Source organism: Jaculus jaculus, chromosome 3, assembly GCF_020740685.1.
Source record: "Jaculus jaculus isolate mJacJac1 chromosome 3, mJacJac1.mat.Y.cur, whole genome shotgun sequence".
Taxonomy (NCBI): domain Eukaryota; kingdom Metazoa; phylum Chordata; class Mammalia; order Rodentia; family Dipodidae; genus Jaculus; species Jaculus jaculus.
The window spans coordinates 183,103,102-183,120,176 of NC_059104.1; the positions used below are offsets into that span (position 1 = coordinate 183,103,102).

At 39.1% G+C, this 17,075-nt stretch overlaps 1 protein-coding gene across 21 annotated transcripts in view; it reads right to left on the reverse strand.

Moving 5' to 3' along the window:
• Positions 1-17,075, reverse strand: part of Sox6 (SRY-box transcription factor 6) — a 610,295-nt gene that overhangs the window by 378,902 nt on the left and 214,318 nt on the right. The gene's annotated exons all lie outside the window — the stretch shown is intronic.

A 17,075-nucleotide genomic window follows, 5' to 3' on the forward strand; every position in this document is an offset into this window, starting at 1 on the left:
ACCCCTACCCCATCTACCGCGCTGCTGCCCCACCCCCCCCACACCCCTACCCCATCTACCACGCTGCTGCCCCACCCCCACACCCCTACCCCATCTACCGCGCTGCTGCCCCACCCCCACACCCCTACCCCATCTACCGCGCTGCTGCCCCACCCCCGCACCCCTACCCCATCTACCGCTCTGCTGCCCCACCCCCACACCCCTACCCCATCTACCGCGCTGCTGCCTCACCCCCGCACCCCTACCCCATCTACCACGCTGCTGCCCCACCCCCACACCCCTACCCCATCTACCGCGCTGCTGCCCCACCCCCACACCCCTACCCCATCTACCGCGCTGCTGCCCCACCCCCACACCCCTACCCCATCTACCGCGCTGCTGCCCCACCCCCACACCCCTACCCCATCTACCGCTCTGCTGCCCCACCCCCACACCCCTGCCCCATCTACCACGCTGCTGCCCCACCCCCCCACACCCCTACCCCATCTACCGCGCTGCTGCCCCACCCCCCCGCACTCCTACACCATCTACCGCGCTGCTGCCCCACCCCCACACCCCTACCCCATCTACCGCGCTGCTGCCCCACCACCCACACCCCTACCCCATCTACCGCGCTGCTGCCCCACCCCCACACCCCTACCCCATCTACCGCGCTGCTGCCCCACCCCCCCCCACACCCCTACCCCATCTACCGCGCTGCTGCCCCACCCCCCCGCACCCCTACACCATCTACCGCGCTGCTGCCCCACCCCCGCACCCCTACCCCATCTACCGCGCTGCTGCCCCACCCCCCCCCCGCACCCCTACACCATCTACCGTGCTGCTGCCCCACCCACCGCACCCTCTCCCACCCACTGCACTATCCCATCTACTGCACTCCCTTCCCACAAGGGAGCAGCTCAAACATCAGAACTGACAGCTGTACTGTATCTCTTAACAATCACTAACCTTCACCCTGACAGGAAGAGGGACAGAAGAGAAGAAAGGGGAAAGAAAGAGAATCGAGGAGGAAGGAAGTAGGAAGGAGAAAAAAAGAGCAAGCAAAAGAAGAAAAGATTGCTAAGGGATACTGTTTCTTAGGAAAGAAAAACCTCATAAAGCAAACCACAAAGGAATTTCTATACAAAAAAATTCAAGTTGTTAAGTTATTGAAGGTGGTCATGTTCACTTCTAGGCAAAGATTTCACTTTGGAAAATACAGTAGTAAGAACTATACCAACAAGATTGAGCCCTGTTCTCTTTTTATATTAGGTAAACCTCAGAGAGGCATAAAAAGGAAAAGGAAAGCATGAATGAATAGACCAATAAAAGCGAAAGAACATGGGCTGGAGGAGTTGGCCCGGGAAGATTGTTTGCTGTGCAAGCATAAGAACCTGATCGGTCCTGAGTTCAATCACCCAGCACCCACACAGACAACTGGGAACAGCTCCCTAATCCTGGGGTAGGGGAACAGAGAGAGGACCACCACTAGGACTCACTGTTCGGCCAAGCTGTCTGAAAAGGGCAGCTCCAGGAAACATGCAGATCAGTGACATAGGACCCCTAACCTTTTCCTCTGACTTCCACTCATGAGTACAGAAGGTGCACATATCTATATACATATGTTCATACACCACACACATCACACCACAAGCCACACATGCTACAAACACATACAAAACAACTGCAGAACCATGGTGTTTAAAACCCTTTGTTTATTTAATCTTCTCATTGTTTAACAACTCAAAAAGCTGTAATATTAGGTTATCTTCTTATTTAAATCGTAGTTCCCAGGTATGCAAGGACTCAACAAAGCAAGGGTAAATTTTCTTCTTCAACAAAAATTGCAATTGAAAGCCAGTTGGTCACAGTGGTGAGGTGGTTCATGCTAGGTACTAGTGAAAAATAGTATTCTACAAAAAGACATGGAAACTATGCCAGCATCAGGATTTGCTTTTCCCAGAAGATAACAAGTGATTTCACAGTATAAAACAATTTAAGGTAGAGAAAAAATAACCACTTGAAGACATTATCTTAAAATAACAATTACTATTTCTGTTATTGTTATCTGACCCCTGCACATGTGACTGTCTAAGCATGTGGCACCCCAGCTCTGTCCATCGCTCCATTGGCTGCTTAGTGTCTGTAGCACAGGAGTCAGCTCCACTCCACCCGGCAGGGCTGGTGCTCCTCTCGCCTCTGCCATACTAAGAAACGGCAAGCACCTATCTGAAAAGTAAGAATATTTTTGCCATAAAATGCTAATCTCAAATTCATTAGAAATTGGCACTGCCCTTTCCAATGGGAGGCAAATAAAAAGCTAACCAAGCCCTGTGGCTTCAATTTGTTGACAAAATAAAAAACTGGAGTCTCCATCCAGGAAGTCAGTTTGGTAAGGCGTATGCAAATCATCAAAAATAACTCTTTGAGGGTTGGAGAGATGGCTCAGCAGTTAAGGCATTTGCTTGCAATGCCTGACAACCTGGGTTCAATTCCCCAATATCCGCATAAGGCCAGATGCACAAAGTAGTGCATGCATCTAGAGTTCATTTGCAGTGGCTAGAGGCTCTAGGGCACCTCTCTCTCTCTCCCCTTTCAAATAAATAAACAAAATATTTTAAAATACTCTTTGAACTAGATTTCTTTTTATTTTTATTTTTGTTCATTTGTATTTATTTATTTGAGAGAGACAGAGAAAGAGGCAGAGAGAGAGACAGAATGGCTGCGCCAGGGCTTCCAGCCACTGCAGACAAATTCCAGATGTGTGCACCCCCTTGTGCATCTGGTTAATGTAGGTCCTGGGGAATTGAGCCTCAAACAGGGGTCCTTAGGCTTCACAGGCAAGCACTTAGCCACTAAGCCATCTCTTCAGCCCTAGATTGTATTTTTAAATCAGCCTTCCTGTGATGCCCAGGCTGACCTGGAACTCACAGGCTCAAGAGACCCTTTATCACATCCTCCCTCATAACTGAGTAATAAAAATTCAATTAAAATAACATAAAATCTCACTAATTAAAAGCTTTTCAAAATACGAATATGGGGCTTAGTGCTTAAAGCATTTGCCTGTGAAGCCTAAGGACCCCGGATTGATCCTCCAGTACCCTGGTGAACCAGATGCTCAAGGTAGTACATGAGTCTGGAATTTGTGTGGCTAGAGGCCCTGGAATGCCCATTCTCCAGTGCTCTCAAATAAATAAATAAAATATGAATATGCACATCAATTAAGCACAAGAAGTTGGAAAATAGATCCAAATATCTCTGAGATCTTAGTCTATGATAATTCTGATTTTGAAAAATGGATTATATGAGTAATATGGCTGGGACAATTGATTCTTCACATCCTTATTACCTATCACAAAAAAATGTCAGATTGGTTAAAATTTTTTAAATTAAAAAAAATGAAAACTTGGTATTATAATGAAATACCTGAATACTTACATAATAATTACTAGGAAAGACATTCCAAAAAGTGACATCAAAGGCAGAAATGCAAATGGAAAGAATGAAACTTTAGATTTAGTTTTCTATAAATTTAAATTAAAAAGTAAACTGCTATTTGGCATGAATGTGGGGAAGGGAGGCCATACCTTGAGTGTTGGAACCCCACCAAGTGCAAGCAAGGCCTAAGAGCACCCAGGTAATCCACCTGTGCCTCCATGCCACTGTCAGCACCAGCTCATGCATGAAAGGAAGGTTATTTTAAGAGGATGAAGCACAATGCAAGCAATGATGGACAGTGGTCCTAGAAAGCAGAATAAAAAATGAGCTAAATACAAAAGTATCAATTACTCATCAGGGAAGCCACACCTTCTAAACATGTGATCCTGAGCAAGTCAAATCATTTCTCCAAGTTTTATATTCTTATTGTAAAACATTAGCCTCTTGAACTTTAAAAGTTTGTACAAATGTGAAAATTTCCATGTGATAGGTCTACTCCTGAAGCACCTTCAGAAGGTATCTTTACTTAGTTAACTATCGACAAGAATGTTGTAACAGAATGGCAGAATTTTCAATCAAAAGAAACAAAAGAAAAATGAGACAAGTGCTTCCATCCTGTATGTGAAGAATAGCTCTTTAAGGGAACTAAGGCTCAGGATAGTGGTGTTTTCCCACTTCAAATTGGACCAGTGTTTGAGTTTTGGCTGTTAGCCCTGTGCCAAACTAATCACCCAGTAGCACTTCTCCACATGGGGAACCTGATAGAGCATCAATAAATTTCTTATCAAAATTAACACTTTGTAGACTACAAAAAGTGAGAGTGGTGTAATCTATAAATGGTCCAATATGTTCTGTTAAACCTTTATCCTAATTATATACTCCACTTACAATTATGTCCCAAAAAAATGTCTCTTTCTACTTTATTTTTTAAAAAACATATTTTTCATGTCAGGAACATATGCTTGCTTTTATATCTTTTCATATTACATTTATTAATATTCTTCATAAAAATATGTAATGTACTCATTTTTATTTCTCCCACTAAGGGGAAACATGTTTGAAAGCTTTTGTTTTCTAGTGAAAATTTCCAGGCTCCTACATCAAATTTCACTGACTTTCTATCCTCTCAAAATTCACCTTCTTTCCCTACCACTTTCAACTCACACATACACCCACACATATGCACATGGGCAAACTCACAGATGAACTATGACAAACTTCTAAAAGTAAATACTTAAGTATGACATCACCTAGAGATGACAGTAAGGTTGAACACTGGTTCCCAAGAAATAGTTTGTTAAGGTAATGAAAGAACACATTATTCATGCTAATCAAAGTCTGGTAACTTTTTCTCTAAGTCAATGCTACAAGCCAAAATAATGGACCACTATTATAACAACCAAACTCTTAATCTTTCCAAAAAGGGAAGCAAAAGTCTTCACTTCTCAAAATATTTGCTTTACTGATTACAGGTTTGCTTCTCTCAACCATCATCAGAGCCTCCAGAGAACATCTTGGCCAAGCACATCAGCTCCTTGACTGCAACACCCTTGCCATCTATACACAAGTCTAAAGGCTTAAATACCTCTCCTTCAGGAACCAATTTCTTCCCTTCGTCCTGTGGTGGCCACAGTTTCCTCATGGGGAGCTTCAATTGCTGTCATTATTTCTAATTGAATTACCCTATGCCTCCACACCCTTCCACGAAGGAAACATAGCTTTTATCTTTGTCTTACACACATATACCACAGTGGGTGTGGAGGGCAAATTGCTATTTGCCATTTCCAATAGTAAAATAGTGAATGAACAAGGGATGCTCACTACTATAGAACACCAACACACATCCAACACCCCCTCGGCTATTACACAGAGCTGCAGTTACCCTATTTGCCAGATGAATGTACACTTTCAAAAGACAGAGAAAATTTTCACAGCAGAAGTTATCTGAAGGTGAAGAGATGCTCTGTTTGGCCCTTCATCTGAAGCCTGTGCACACTCCCAATACTGAAAGTATAGGCTTCTCTGTGGGAGTCCAAGAAACAGATCCAAAGTACAGTCCACTGTGAGAGCAAGATCAATTCTACAGTCAATCTTAAGGAAAGGAAGCAAGCATGATGAAAGATGGTATTACTTATTTGTTAAATAAAAAATAGGTTGATTAGCAAAGACCTGTGCTTCTTGGAGACTTAGTAATCTTTGAGCACTAAGTTTTCAAAAAGAGTTGAAAATTCAAATTAGAATCTTAATATCCAACACTATAAGTCACTTTGAATTTAAGTTTCAAGTAATTGCTGCTACATATACTAACTCATTTAATCCTGAGAACACCTCACATATGATAGGTTCTATAAGCAGGTTATCCATTGCTACCATCTCCACTATCTATAAGACAAATCAGATACATTGAAATTAACTAACCCAAGTTGTAGACGTCACAGTAGAGTCAGGATTTGAACCTAGGAAGATAAGCTTCAGAGACTGAGCTCTGAATCCACACTTCATCTCTTATCACCCATAAAATGAGGCATTTTTCTCCTTGAAATTGCTATTCAGCACTTCCAATAATAAAATAGCACTTCATGCATAATTAGATACATACATTGAAATTAAACCCTCCTTCCCTAAGAAATGTCACTGTAGAAAGGTAGATCAACACCATGATGTTTTTACTGATTATTAACTTCTTTATAAGTCTATGAATGAGTATGCCTTGATATAAGAAAATGTAGCAAAGAATGTTCATTTAGCTAATTTGACACTAGTAATAATTACTCCTTCTTTTAGAATTGGTTGGGCCTGAATATTGAGATCTTTAGCCTCTTCCATACACTTCTCCATCTCATAATGCAAACATCCCTGGAATAGAGCAGTGGTAACAATTACAAAGGAAAGAAATCCATTTTTACTGGGCTAGAGAGATGGCCCAGTAGTTAAAGCACTTGCCTGTAAGGCCAAGGGACCCAGGTACAGTTCCCTAGTACCCAAGTTAGCCAGATGCACAAGATGGTGCATGCATCTGGAGTTCGTTTACAGTGGCTAGAGGCCCTGGTGCACTCATTCTCTCTCTTGCTGCCTCTGCCTGTCTCTGTCTCTGTCTCTGTCTCTGTCTCTCTCTCTCTCTCTCTCTCTCTCTCAAATAAACAAATGAAAATAAAAATATTTTAAAAAGGAAAAAAATCCAAAAGAGATGTCTCAATGCCACATATTAAAGCTTACTTATTTTTAAAAGAATTCCTCCGTCCACCATCTATTTATATTACTTAGGTGTTTATTGTGTTACTTGCAATTATTTGAAAACCACACCTGGATTCAAATTATGCATCTACCAGTGACCAGCAATACCTTCTTGGACAAATTACTCAATTCCTCTGAAGCTGGGAATTTTTACCTGCACAACAAATGGTCTACCTTACTAACAGTTGCAGGAATAAGTCCAATAGACATATGTGACATCCTGAGTGCCTAGCACTGTGAGCGCTTAACAGTAATAGTTCTTTAGTATCTAAAATTGTGAATGATTCAAGAATTGAAAATTAAGTGACAGGATTTGTGCAAGAAGCACCTACATTAATACTAGTCAATGAGAAGGAGTTCGTGCAAATGTTTGTTTTCTCAGTTTTTACCTGATTTAACTGACCACAGCCAAATAAAAGTAGCAGTGAACAGGGGTATAGAAGCAGGAATGATCTTGCTAGAGGTGAAAATAATAATGATAGAGACACAGTAACTTAGAGTACGGAGACAAAGAGAAGAGGGGAAGACCAAGGTACAGGGAGAAAGTTCTATACAGCAATTGAGAGCCACTCAGTAGAGATCAGAAGACTCAACAGACCCTCAGCAGAACTCAGGATGTTCACAGGGACCACTCTGAGCCTCTGCATCAAGCTAGCAAGAAAGTAAAATGAAAAGCCAGAGGATAAAACTGTAGGTGGTATAATCTTAACCATATATATGTGCTACATCAAAGTATTGGCAGGGCTATGTGTAAGAGTGAATCGTACATAGGCACTGTTCCTTAATTCATTTAACATTCCTATCTGTTCTAAACTAGATTCTGCTTTAGAAATCAGATGTAAAGTTAAGTTGTAAAAGTAATGCCATTTCTCAAAGAGAGAGTCTCAAAATCTAAGGAATACATAAATTTCTAATAGAGACATTAACGTATTCTCTATTGAATCCATTTTCAAGCAGCCTACAGTGCCCCTAGAAGAAGAAAGGGTTATACATGTGTTGCTGATATATTAAAAAAAAAACGTTGCCCAACAACTTCAAAAAAAATGCTAAAAGTAAACTCATCTGAGAGGTGCTATTTCCAATAGCAGACAGTATCAACACAAAATTTAGAACATGACCCTATACGATTACCTCTATCTTGGCTTGCAACAATTCTGACACACCCTTATTTTGAGGATCAAAGAAAATGTTTTAAACAACTTGAAGGAAAGAGCAAAACAGACTGATAAAACGGAGACATTTCAACATGCACCATCACAAATGACCCTCTAAAATGGAAATTAAATGCTTTAGGCAATTTAGGTAATACCATTAGCTACTGACACTGCCCCGGTAGAAGGAGAGGGCAACAGCTCAGACAGCAAACCCCAGCATCCAGAAATGAACCAATTGCAGAACTGCTTGTTTCTACCCCATGGCAAAGATCTCCTTGGAAATGTCCAACTAGCAGAGACCATGCCAGCAGGTGATCAGGTAATACAGGATTTTCCATTCAGAACAGTGCAACTTCCCAGAAACATGAGTTGTTTCTTGTATCCTCATTAATCAGAGTTCTAACTGAGTTGAAAACAAGAGAGGGAGACACAAAGTTCTAGGACATTGTCAATTCACGATTCCTTAAAATCCTGATGCATCATAGTGGTGATGTCACAGCAGGGAGTCTTGAGATGGAGCACAAGAAATGGTCACAGGACTTATTCACAACAGAATCAAGACTAGAATTCAGAATGTGTATATCCCTGCTCTCAATATTTGACTTTCCCTTTCATAATTTCCCCCAAAGCTGGGTACCCCAGGTCTGGCACTTTAGCCAAGGGAGCTTACTATTTCATTTTTAATTTTTTTTTTTACTGTGTTAAAGATTAAAATCAATGGACACCATTTTTAATAAGATACATCTATATTTTGTAATAAAGAAAGGATAAGTCTAAGTTGTTCCTATAAAGTGGTTTGTTAAGTATGTTTTCTTATCAGAGAACAAATGAAAATGCTCTTTAGAAGTGCTGCTTCTCAGAAGTACCATTTTTAAGTCTTGTTTTCATCACTTAAAAGAAAAAAACTTTTCAGCAAACAGAAAGGTAACGAAAAAAATAAAAATAAATTAAAGCAAATATCTTCCCTATATTACGTTTGAAGGAATATTCTGATGCATTTTAAAGAGGGTATACCCAAGTCTTAGAAGTGGGGACTCCTGTGAGCACAGAGGACCCTGAGTGCTTTGTGCTGCTTGAAGGAAAGAAGGCTTAATAACTAAATTCCTGGCTCTGATGCTTTTTTTCTCTTTTGAATTAATTAATGCCACAGAAATCCCAAGCAACTGCACTTTCATTTGTGACTGAATTGAGTCCAAAGGAGAAAAATATGTAAAACATTATTTAATTAAAATTTCACAGATTTTCCCCTTTTCCCACTTCCTCTGCTACCAACTAATATACAGTCAAACTAGGAGAATATTTTCATGTTTGTTGCTGATAAAGTGCTTTAGGCCACTTCATACGTTCAGAAGTCTGGGGTATCTGGTCTGATTGTTCTTAGGACCAAACCCTTGAGTGTGGCTGTCATGCTCTTGGCCTTACTTAGTGCCGTCACCAGCACGATTCCACACTCATGAGGACTGCTTGCACTGGTGTGTATATGGCTCTTGAGGAATACTAGTGGGAACATTTTTCTTTTCTTCTTTTGTGTATGTGTGCTCATATGTGTGGTCTTCTGTACATGCCCTCATACATGAGGTCGTGGGCATGTGTCCTCATACATGTGGTTATACAAGAGGTCTTGTGTATGTATCCTCATACGTGTGGTTTTGTGTATGTTATTATACATGAAGTCCTGTGTACATGTCCTCATACATGTGGTCATACAAGAGTTCTTGTGTATATATATCCTCATACATGTGATCTTGGATATGTCATCATATATGACATATGACATATGTGTCTTCATAAGTGTGGTTGTGCCTTTACCTTGGGAAGTAGTATAGAATGTGAACTGGAAACTTCTATTCAACTGTCATAATTTTATTGTAATACATGATACATAAACATTTACTTTGTTGATTCTAAAGTTGAGAAATCATGGTGGGAATAGCTTGGAAGAGGACTATGGTATGAAAACAAAATCCAAACCTGTTAATCTCCTGCTTAATGCTTACAAAGCTTTTTTAACTCTCCACCATCTAAAGTACGAATATCCCTCCCCTAATAATCTGATTCCGCCCACCTTCCTAATCTTATTTCTGGATGCCTATGTTTATATTCTGCAGGATAAGAATTAATCTTTTCTGGCTACTCTTTGTTTGTTGTTCTCAAGTCATCTTTGCCAGACTTCTGTTCCTCAGGATTAAAAACCCTTTCCATTTCATGGCCTTCAAACCACGGTATCATTTCTCTATTTCCTCTGTACTCATTTGACTCCTGTTCATCCTAATCTCTCAGTTTTAAGGTTGCCAGTATATGGCCACCTGAATCCTGGTACCAACTCCACTCTTGTTTTAGTCATAATATTTATCATCTCAAAGTCAAATCTTTATTTAATACTTTTGTTTTCTTTAGGATTGGAAGCTCCTAAAGAAAAGGTAACATACATTTTAATTAACCATGGTATTCCTGACCCATATGGTACTTACTGAATTTATTAGAATTGGTTCTGTTTCTTTTTCCTTTTTTGTATGTGTGGTAAGGAATTATGTATGCATGTTCATATGTGTGTGGGCACACATGTGTGTAGGTGCATATGTGTACAGATGCTAATAAAGGTTGAAGATAGAAGTCCTTCTCAGTTACTCTCTACATTAATAATTAAGACAGACAGGGTCTCTCATTGAAGCCAGAGCTCACTGAGTCAGGTAGTCTAGCTAGCCAGCTAAATCCACCTGTCTCTGCCTCCTGGGTGCATGGATTACAGACATGCATCCCCACGCCCAAAGTGAACTTGTCAGATATTTCTTCAGTCAAGGTTGAGAATCAGGCTAGATAATGAATTATAGAATACTGTAACTAATATCAACAACTAACGTGTGAAAAGGCTACAAAGTGATATCACAAACCTTAGAGAAATTACAAGATAGGGTTGAAATAAAGGAAAACGGGGCATTTACTGACTGTTCTGCACTGTGAACCTGGCCATTTTTCTGAGTTTCTAACTCAATAACTGTCATATTTTCTTTCCTCCTATGTCTTCTTTGGAGGCCGACAGAAGTCCTTAGGCATGCTGGGTTTTTTTTTTTTTTTTTTTTTTTTTTTGGTTACCATTTCCATAATAAGTCTCCTTTGTTTTATTCAAAAAAGGAAGGAAGGAAGGAAGGAAGGAAGGAAGGAAGGAAGGAAGGAAGGAAGGAAGGAAGGAAGGAAGGAGGGATAGAAAAGTGGGGTTAGAGTAAAGCTCTAATCACTGACAAATGAATTTGTAGTTAGATCAAATAAAAAGGGAAGAACAAAAACTTCCAAAAGTGGCAGTTCACATGAGAGCTTATTCAAACATAAAAAGAGTAAATAAAGCCCTTAGGAAATCTACACACACACACACACACACACACACACACACACACACACACACAAATACATACAATTCTTATTGCAATGCTACACAATGTCAAACTATATTGTCACAGCATTTGACTTCAGATACTTTTTTGTTTGTTTTTTCGGGTAGGGTCTCCTGATATAGCCCTTGCTGGCCTGAAACTTTCCATGTAGTTCAGGACAGCTTCAATATTATGGCAACCTTCCTAACTCTGCTCAGATTATGGGCATGAACCATAACCATGGCTTTAAATTACTCTTAAAATATATAATTTTTCTTTCTAAAGTATTAGAATAAATTATTTCTATTATACTTATCATCATTAATTTTAGCTTTAGTTGTTAATGCTGAATCAAAATTATATCATTTTTCTCATCACAAAATTTTGGTCCTACCCATTTAGTGAAATTAATATGCAAAACATGTCAACTTTTAGCTGGGCATGGTGGCTCACACTTTTAATCTCAACATTTGGGAAGCAGAGGTAGGAGGAACCCTGTGAGTTCGAGGCCACCCTGAGACTACATAGTGAATTCCAGGTCAGCCTGGTCTAGAGCAAGACCCTACCTTGAAAAAACAAAGCAACAACAAAAAAAATGTCAACTTTTATTCATACAAAATTGCCAACATCCAGATACAATTCTACTGTTTTAATTGATTTACCTTTGATATTTTTAGAAAAATTTATTCCTTTGTTCCTTTGTAATAGGATCTTCAATTAAAACAACTAAACAAGGACAAATGTGCATATAGGTTTTCCATCCAGGAAGAATATGTTCAACATTTCTGTGTGGAACACATTAGTTTCACATTTTTCCTAAGTGTCCTTACAGATGAAGGAAGTCTTAGTGTAGTTTTCTAAGAATTTTAAATGATGAATAGGTATTGTGAAATTTTTACTGCATCTACTGACAAGATCATATGATATTCCTAATTTACTCTGGTATCATAGTAAAATTTTACAGCAGTTAAACATTTCATTCCTGTACTAACCCCTACTTGGTCACGAGACAGTATTCCTTCTATTTACTGGTATATTTAACTTCCTTGTGTTTTGTTAAGGATTTTACATCTCTAATTGTAAAGGATATTGGTCTATAATTGTATTTTTTGTAAGTTCTTTTTTAGGTTTGATATTGGAGTCATGCTGGTATATTAGATACTTTTTTCACCACTGTGATAAGATAGCTAACACATAAATTAAAGGCTGGAATTATGGATTTTGGCACATAGTTTCAGAAGGCTCAATCCATGATGGTGGAGAAGGGCAGTTCAGATAGAGACAAGCAGGAGAATGAAAAGGACATACAGGAATGAGCCAGGGTAAGCTGTACCCTCCAAAGCTATGCTCCAGTGACCTACTTCTTCCAACGACCTCCTGACTTTCACCATCATAATATTCAATGCCATCACCATCAGGAGATTAATCTATTCCTTAGGTCAGAGCCCCGTAGAACTAGTCACTTCTGGAAATGCCATACACACATACTCAGAGATATACTTTATTAATCTCCTAGGCATCTCTTAACTTGGTCAAATTGAAAATGATCCATCATAGTTGGCTGCTCAAAATAAGATGAGAATTGTTCCATTTTCTTTTATTTTTTTAAAGACTCTAGTAAGATTGGTGTTTTTTAAATATTTGATAGAAGCCATTTGGGTCTGGAATTTTCTTTATATAAAATTTTATTTGAGGTTAGAGAGATGGCTTAGCGGTTAGGCATTTGCCAACAGAGCCAAAGGACCTTGGTTCAATTACCCAGGACCCATGTAAGCCAGATGCACAAGGGGGTGCATGTGGCTGGAGTTCATTTGCAGTGGCTGCAGACCCTGGCACACCAATTCTCTCTCTCCCTCCCTCACTCAAATTACTTAATTAATTAAATTAAAAGTATAAAAAATTATTTGTTTAATTAAGAAGCTAAATTTTTTTCATAAATGAAGTACTACTTAGGTTTTCCATTTCATCTTGTGTCACTTTTGGAAAGTTGTGTCTTAATAGAATTTATTAATTTATTTCATCTAAGTTGTATAAACCTTTTGGTATAAAGATGCTCGCAATATTCTATTATCTGTTTAATATCTGTAAGATATATTATGATAATTTAAATTTCTCTTCTGTTGTTTTGAGACAGAGTCTCATGTGTAGGCCAGCTGGCCTCATACTTATAACCCACCTGCCACTACTTCCCAAATGCTAGGATTACAAGTATAAAATACCTTATCTGCTTCCTAATCCATACCAAAGAAAAGAGTATAAGATTTAAGAGAAATAGAAGGCTTTATTTATAAATTTTTCCATTTAACAATTACAATGGGCCTAAATATGATTTCCTTTGGATTTATGTTGCTTGAAATTCATGGAATTTCTTAAATCTGTACATTTGTGTCCTTCAGCAAATTTTGGCAACATGGTGTCATTATTTCTTTAAGTATTTTCCTTCCCTAATATCACTCTGTTTATTTTCTGGGACATATATGTCAATGTTTTAACCGTTTATAAGGTTATTGTGGTGGTTTGAATGAGATGTCCCCCATAAGCTCGTGTGTTCTAAATGCTTGCTCCCCAGCTGATGGAAATTTGGGAGGTGGAGCCTTGCTGGAGATGTGTCATTGTGGGTAGGCTTAGGGTGTTCATAGCCAGCTCCCCTTTGCCAAAGCTCAACTCACTCTCCTGCTACTGTTGTCCACCTGCTGTGGCAAGGAGGTGATGCCCCTCTGCTCTACTGTATTTTCCCTGCCACCATGAAGCTTCCTCTCAAGTCTGTAAGCCAAAATGAAAACCTTCCCTCCCACCAGCTGCCTTTGGTAGGGTATCTACCCAGCAACAAGAAGGGAGCTAAAGCAGTCATGCTGGCATTCTCCTTCTGGCCTTTAAATGGGATTACTTCTCTTGTCTGTATTCAATTTGTTGGATTTTTCTTATGCTATCTGTATACTACTGATTGATCCAAACAACCATCTTGTTTCAGTGTTTCAGATAGATTTTTTAATTTTAAGTTTCCATTTGGCTGTTTTGTTATAATTTCTTTCTCTAGTGATATGTCCCCTTTTTCACATTTTCCATGTATTTATGCTAAGCAATTGTGGGTTATTACCTGGAGACTCTGGGCTCATTTTAGTCCTGCAAAGGGTGATACTGTTACTTTAGCAAGAAGCTTACTTGCTGAGACCCAAACTGCACATCCTGCATCACCTGCAATACACAACAACTCAAATACCATTTTGTTCTTTTAGACTTACCCAAGGGCTTAAAGTCTGTCCTGTCTGTGCATGGTTTGAGTATCAACCAGAGACTGAAAGTTTAAGCACAGAAATTAGGGGTTCCCCTATCATAGCTATTTCTTACTCCGTCTTACTTGTTTCTTCCTGGTACCTCTGTCATCTATGTTTCTCAGGCCAGAGAGAATGCTGCTTTCCTATGAGTGTTTTTATCAGCTTGTCTAGCCCAAACTAGAACTTAGCCTCATACTACCACCTTTGAAACAATTTCCCCAGCTTCTTCCCTCTCCCTTCTTCCAAATATCATGACCTCTCCAGATTCAATTTGCTTTAAATTATTTTCCCATGCCTTCAGATAGTTATTTCTTTATATTTTATCTAGTGTCTATCATTATTCCTAACCAATTTTCAGTGGATTAATTTAAAGTGGCCTTATCTCACTACCAAATATTCATAAGTATAAAAACATTAGGGGTTGCATGACTGATAAATTAAGTGATGCCATCTTTTCTCACTTGTCCATGCCTTTATTTTAGTCCTCTTTCCACAATGCCCTTACCTTTGTCTCTTCAATTAAATGTCATACCATACCTTTTAGCTCTTTCTCAGCTATCATCTGCTCTGAGAAGCCTTCCTGACTACCACAGACAAGCATCAGTTATCCCCATCCCTGGCTGACTCTATTGTATTACTCTGCACTTACTACTTTATGTATCTGTTTTGTCCACAAATTTATTAGATTCTAATACATAGGAATTATCTAGCAGCTGGGGATATAGGCCCAGGTTCTCTACCAGAACTTAGGGAGAGAGACAGATAAAGACAGAGAAAGAACCATCTTTCATACCTTATCTCCTTATTTCCATGGTGCTATGGATATAGTAACCAAAAATTGATGTTTAAGCAACGAATGAATGAGTGAATTCAATGAGGGAGAGGTAGTAAGTCACCATCTATTTAGCCCTCAGATTGATGATCAAAAATTCAGTATCCAGTACTGATAACATATAGGAGAAATAAAAATGAGAACACTGGGCTGGAGAGATGGCTTAGCGGTTAAGCGCTTGCCTGTGAAGCCTAAGGACCCCGGTTCGAGGCTCAGTTCCCCAGGTCCCACGTTAGCCAGATGCACAAGGGGGCGCACGCATCTGGAGTTCGTTTGCAGAGGCTGGAAGCCCTGGCACGCCCATTCTCTCTCTCTCCCTCTATCTGTCTTTCTCTCTGTGTCTGTTGCTCTCAAATAAATAAATAAATAATTTTTAAAAAAAATGAGAACACTAGGGGCTGGAGAAATGACTCAGCTGTTAAGGCACTTGACATCAAAGCCTAATGACCCAGATTAGGTTCCGCAGTACCACGTAAAGCCAGGTGCACAAAGTGGCATATGCACCTGGAGTTTGTAGCAGCTGAAGGTGCACCCATTCTCTCTGTTTCTCTTCTCTCTATCGCCTTCTGTTTGCAAATAAATTATTTTAAAATGAGAACAGTAGTAATCACATTTCCATACTCTTTCAGACCTCTACTCAGGAAAATGATTTAAGGACATGGTGGAAGGAAAGAATTAATGTCTACTAAGGATTCATTGAGAATGAAGTACCCTTATCTACCTATGGAACTCTCTTGATCCTACTTATACATTTCTAAAAGAAACTTAATTTTATTATTCCTCAATTTTTAAATGTATAAAATTTCCGTTGAAAATAGTAAATTGGAGATAACTCAGCTGTCTACATATAAACACAGTAAACTATTACATAGGATAAAATGAGGTAAAGTTACATAAACCAACATAGAGCTGTAAGCCATAATTTTAAATGAAAAAAGAATATATAAAGCATAAACAATATATGTGAAAGGGAGGAGTGTTACCCTTATACAAAATAAAACTGCATATTTGTACGTAATTGTATGTAGTTGTATATGATTGTATAGAAAGAAGCCTGGAAGGATGAAAACTATGTTGAAAAAAGAAGTTATGAGAAAATAGTTATGTTTGGAAAGAGAAATAGAACTTATGCTGAAGAGAAGCATTAAGGAAATTTTTCTTCATGTTTTTCAATAATTATTCATTAAAGAAATGTTGAATGCATCCTTGCTATGAATCAGGTACTGTTTACAACAAAAATTCATTTGTCTACTATTTAATTTTAGAATGCTATAATTTTAATAATATTCCCTCAAAACAAGGGGAAACTGAAATAACAGAAAACTTTAAGAAACCTAAAAATATGACTCCTTATCTTCTTGCTCTACCAAAAGGACAGAAACTTTTAAACATAAATAAATTTGATGTTTTGAAATCTGTTCTCCCTGCCTCAGAATATAAAATGCAATTTGTCTTGCTCAGGCTAGAACTCAAGGCCTTGCAAACTGCAAGCAAGTATTCTACCACTGCTACTCCTTGACCCTGAAATTTTTACTGGATAGCTGCCCTTTACAACACAGTTCCCTTCTCTGACAGTGACTCCTCTAAGGTAGGGTTTTCCAATAGAACCTGAAATTCTTACTTGGGGTAATGCCAGCATCACCTTGCTACTTATATATGAATAAACACAGTGTCTTCTCTGTTTATCCACAGCTTGAACAACCATTCATAAGTTCACAGACTAGAGGAGGTATAGCTTTGTCTCTTAAGTCCAGTTATTTCCCTGCCTTAGCCAGGTGACATATAGAAGTTTTCT